This window comes from Haematobia irritans, chromosome 4 (assembly GCF_050003625.1).
Source record: "Haematobia irritans isolate KBUSLIRL chromosome 4, ASM5000362v1, whole genome shotgun sequence".
Taxonomy (NCBI): Eukaryota; Metazoa; Arthropoda; class Insecta; order Diptera; family Muscidae; genus Haematobia; species Haematobia irritans.
Window position 1 is genome coordinate 43,170,093 of NC_134400.1, and position 5,442 is coordinate 43,175,534.

Genomic DNA, 5,442 nt, shown 5'->3' on the forward strand with positions numbered 1-5,442 from the left:
TTTTTATTGAAATAATATATTGACAAAATTTTCTATCGAAATAAATTTTGGCAAAAGTTTCTATAGAAATAAAATTTTGACAAAATTTTCTATAGAAATAAAAATTTGCCAAAATTTTCTATAGAAATAAAATTTTGACAAAATTTGCTATAGAAATAAAATTCTGACAAAATTTTCTATAGAAATGAAATCTTGGCTACATTTTTTATTGAAATAATATATTGACAAAATTTTCTATCGAAATAAAATTTTGGCAAAAGTTTCTATCGAAATAAAATTTTGACAAAATTTGCTATAGAAATAAAATTTTGACAAAATTTGCTATAGAAGTAAAATTTTGAAAAAAAATCTATGGGAATAAAATTTAAAAAAAAAATATCTATAGAAATAAATTTTTTACAAAACTTTCTATACAAATGAAATTTTGGCAAAATTTTCTATAGGAATGAAATCTTGGCTACATTTTTTATTGAAATAATATTTTGACAAAATTTTCTATCGAAATAAAATTTTGGCAAAAGTTTCTATAGAAATACAATTTTGACAAAATTTTCTATAGAAATAAAATTTTGCCAAAATTTTCTATAGAAATAAAATTTTGACAAAATTTGCTATAGAACACCGAAAAAAAAGTTTACTATTTTTTATGAAAAATGAACTAACCCATAGTAAGAATGACCATGATTTGGCGCCAAAGATTTTTTTCATCTAGATAAGTTCATGATTTTCTTATAAATTAGTTCATGTATTACATCGTATTTTAGTTCATTATTACTATGCTGTGGGAAGAATATAGTTAAACTCATTCAAAATATTCCTGCTATCCGGAAAAATTAACAATTTTTTGGGAAACCTGTATTAAGAAATTGGTTTGAAATAAACTGTTTGTCGGTATAATTTTCAAAAAAGTAGAGAAATTGAGGAATCAAAGGTACAACAAGCCTGTATACAACTAAGAAATTTTTCGTACAAAACAAGTCAATTTTCTATAACCACCAGTATTTTATTTCAAAAAATTATTATTATATTACACAAAACTATGGCTTATGATATACAATAAAGGAAATATTTTTATTAGTACGTTGGACGCATTTACTTGTCGGTAGTTAGTAATTGCTTCTTCAAAAGAGTAACATTCTATGTTATTAGGACTAAACTAATTAATTTAAATTTCCATGTTTTCTATCCATATGAAAGATATATGTGGCATAAGTTGCTATATTCAATTGAATTGTCTAATTTCATCGATTTTGGCTAACTTTTGTTGGGCGGATCTGGCTTATAAGCATCTGAATTTGCAAATTTATACAAAATATAAGAAAAATATTATTAATTAATTAATTCTATCGTTCATATTGAACTTTAACTTACGGTTTTCAAGAGTATTTCCTAGAGCCAATAAGGATATCAGCTTAATTAGTATTAAACAGTAAGAACATTCAAAAAATTACCATTACGAGACCTGTCTACCTGCAAGTGAAAAAAATAATTTTTAATAAATTGAAATTTTGGTTTTATTAAAAACGGACAAAATACCGTTTATAGAATAACTTACCACATTGAAAAATCCATCCAGTAGGTACACTATTGGAATCATATCCATGGACAAATGGGACGTTATGGAAATTATTCTCAGAATATATTTGAAATAAAAAATATTATAAAATTAGACATAATTTCCACTTGTCAGTATAGCATTTAGTATTTAAGATGGATATTAAGTTCGAGTTTAGCGGCTAAAATTACAATTTCCATGATAAGTTTTCTTTAATAATCCATTATAAAAAATAATCTTTATAAAAAACTTGATTTGGGCTATTCTCCATCAAGTTATATTTAAATTTGTATCGAAGACGTATAATTTTATACTTTGCTTAGTGATTTATTTTTAATTTTAGCGGCTAAACTCGAACTTAGTACTCACCTGTAGGAATTGCTGTAACATAAAAAATATAGATTCAAAAAAATGGTTGCTTCTCAACCTGTGATCCAGATGTAGAATAAATATAAATCATCCTATTACCACTCATGTTGTATATTTTTTATGTAAATCAATTTAAAATCCGCACTAATTTTAAACTAACATATTAACAGAAATATACAGTTCCTTAATCTGTTATTTGTTTTTTATCAATAAAAAGCGTTTTTGATTCCTCTAACATCACATCATTCACTTCTCAGTTTCTCAAATGTTTCGAAATAAATGTATTTTCATTAATAAACACCAATACCGCACGTACAATTTTGCAAAATTAAATCCACGTGTGCACTTCATAAATGCATCAACATAACTGAATGCAACAATAAAACTCAAAGACACAAATAGTCATAAGGGATACATACCTGCCGTAAAGAAAAACAACTCCACACACACACACGATCCCTTTCTGATCTTGCTATTGCAAAAAAACAACTCTCACCACAAAAGATACCAACAACACACAAGGAACATCCCATTGTCTCTAGAATCAAAACAACCAACAGCATAAATGACGCAATAACAAACACAAACAATCATACGAGATATACACAAAATGTCTCTAAAAACTCCCTCGCATGATGCACTCACATTTTCCAGTAGCACGTTTATTGATTAGTTGGAATTCTATCTATAAGTTAAGGTAAAATATATACCAAATCTATGAGGAATCTATAAAAAATTATATACACCCGTCAAGGTTTATATTAACTACTTTTTATTCTACTTTATCTAAAATTTTCAATGTGAGTAAAAACACTCCAACATATAATAAAAAGGGAAATAATCTGTAGGTAGCCATCGTACGAATCGGTAATGTCGTTAAGTTAATTTTTACTACAAAAATTTTTTTCCATACAAAATTTTTTCTTAGTAAATTGTCCACATTTCGTAGTAAGATTTTTATATTGCCCATGTATTTTTATAATAGAATCAACGATGCATTAACTACTCTGTTGGAAATTTATTTAAGGAAAAATCCTTCCCATTTCGTAGTTAGTGAACTAAAAAACATTTACTGAATTTTTATAAGTTTTGCTTTAGCTAAGTTAATTTTCGTTGTGGTTACGAAAAATGAACTATATTACAGTAAATTTGTTGAACTATGTGGAAGTCAAAATGGTCCTTAAATTTACAAGACACTTTTTTTTCTGTGAAATAAAATTTTGACAAAATTTGCTATAGAAATAAAATTCTGACAAAATTTTCTATAGAAATAAAATTTTGACAAAATTTTCTATAGAAATAACATTTGACAAGATTTTACTATAGAAATAAAATTTTGACAAAATTTTCTATAGAAATAAAATTTTGACAACACTTTCTATAGAAATAACATTTGACAAAATTTTCTATAGAAATAAAATTTTGATAAAATTTTCTATAGAAATAAAATTTTGAGAAAATTTTCTATAGAAATAAAAATTTGACAAAATTTTCTATAGAAATATAATTTTGACAAAAATTTACCAATACCGGATTTGCCCACTAACACTCTATATACTTTCCAGTTAATATTATGCGTTATTTTTGTATTTAAATCTAAATTAAAACAACGATTACTTTATCTCCAATTTGATTAAAAAACACTGATTATTGAATATACGAATATGATCCAATATCAACCAATGCCAATTTTCCCATAAGCACCCAACACATTTCCCAGCTTAAAATCGATGACCCATATTTTTAGACAATCTACAGCCTTAGATGCTTTTATTTTTGATTTTGATTCAATTTTAAATGTTTGCACAAAGATTTTCGCATTTCTTACAAACACTTTTGTAAAGTATTTCCATCTAAAGCCAATGGAGGGTTGATTGCAAAACTCTCACCCTTATGTTGACTGTTGCCATTGTAGTACCATCGTAACTAGAAGCTGTTTGGAAAATAGAGTAAAATAAACAAATCTTTCACAAAGTCTTTGGAAAATTGCTCAATTTTTCCCAATGAAGATGGGGAAATTTTCTTTTAATGTGTTTGTTTAAAAGATTAAAAGAAGCCCTTAAGGGAAAAATGGGATCCATTGGTGTTGAATATGGGGGAGCCTGTGACAAAGCAAAACGAAAGAGGGTGTCTACCAGGCAATAGTGTTGAAGAGTAAAATAAACATTTTTAAGTGTCACGATAAAAGGAAATCATAATGTAATTTACGATATATTGGGGAATAGGAAAAAAAGAAAGGATATGAAATTTACAAAAAAAAGTTACATGAAAGAGGTTGTATTTCGTCAGCATAATGTGAAAACATATCCATTAGATCACATGAAATCATATTGAATTAAATTATATTCAAATAAAATAATAAATTATGTTTAAGGAAATATTAAAAGCATTTCAATTCATTATATCCATAACTATACACTCAAAAGAAAGGTTACATGAAGCCAAAAATGTTGACCTTCTCTTAAGGATTTTGGTTTTGTTTCGGAGCCAAAAATGTGAATTCTTTAAAATAAAGAATTTTTAAGAAAATCTAGGCTCAAAATTACGATACATTATAAAATGGCCTTTTTCGAGTTAAGGAACACAGAATCCAATGATTTTATTGCAGTATGAGCAGGGCTGTGGAGTCAAGCCAGTTTTGCTCGACTCCGACTCCAGCATTTTTCATCAGCCCCGACTCCGGGTAATATAACTAAATCTCATTTTAATACCACTAATTTGTAGTTCTATTGTGGGAGGTACCGAAAATCCATCGATATAAATTATCGTATTTATTTATGTCTGCAAAAAAGATCTCATTTTCACATTGAACTCTATATTTCAAATTTAAGGAAATTTCGGTCCTATGTTTAATAAATAAATATGCGGATAGCCTCTAGGTGCTAGTGCCCGTATAAATAAGTTTATTGTGATTCGTAATTATAATAAATTAAATAATAAATAAATAAATAAAATTAATAAAATAATGATATAAATACAATTACAATATGAGCAGATACCAACAGTCTTCAGTATATGTATTTATAGACAAATAAAGAAAGTTCAAAGTCGGACGGAGCTTATTGCATTATACCCTTTAACACATTGTGGACCAAATTTATTGATACCATCTCAAATCCTTATGAATTTGAGTATGAACCGATTTCGATAAAATTGTCCACACTTCTACAAAATCTATGTACTTAAAATTTAAATCTAACGTTATGGGACGAAACACAATTTTACAAACACAAAGAAGTGGAGAATACAAATAAAGATACTTTTATGACACAATTCTCTTTAAAATTTGGGTTTTGTGTACTTGCTTCTAGGAAGAAATTTTTAATTTTTAATTTTTCGCTTTTTCAGTTTTTTTTTCTTCGTATGCTATCAAAATCCTTTAAAAACGAGTTAACGACGACTTTATTTTCCAAATTAAGACTCAACTTCCAGTAGAAATTATGCTATGTTTCAAGTAAAAAATGTCTTTAAAATAAAATTTTGAACAAGTATATATGGCAGTAAGTTCGGCCAGGCCG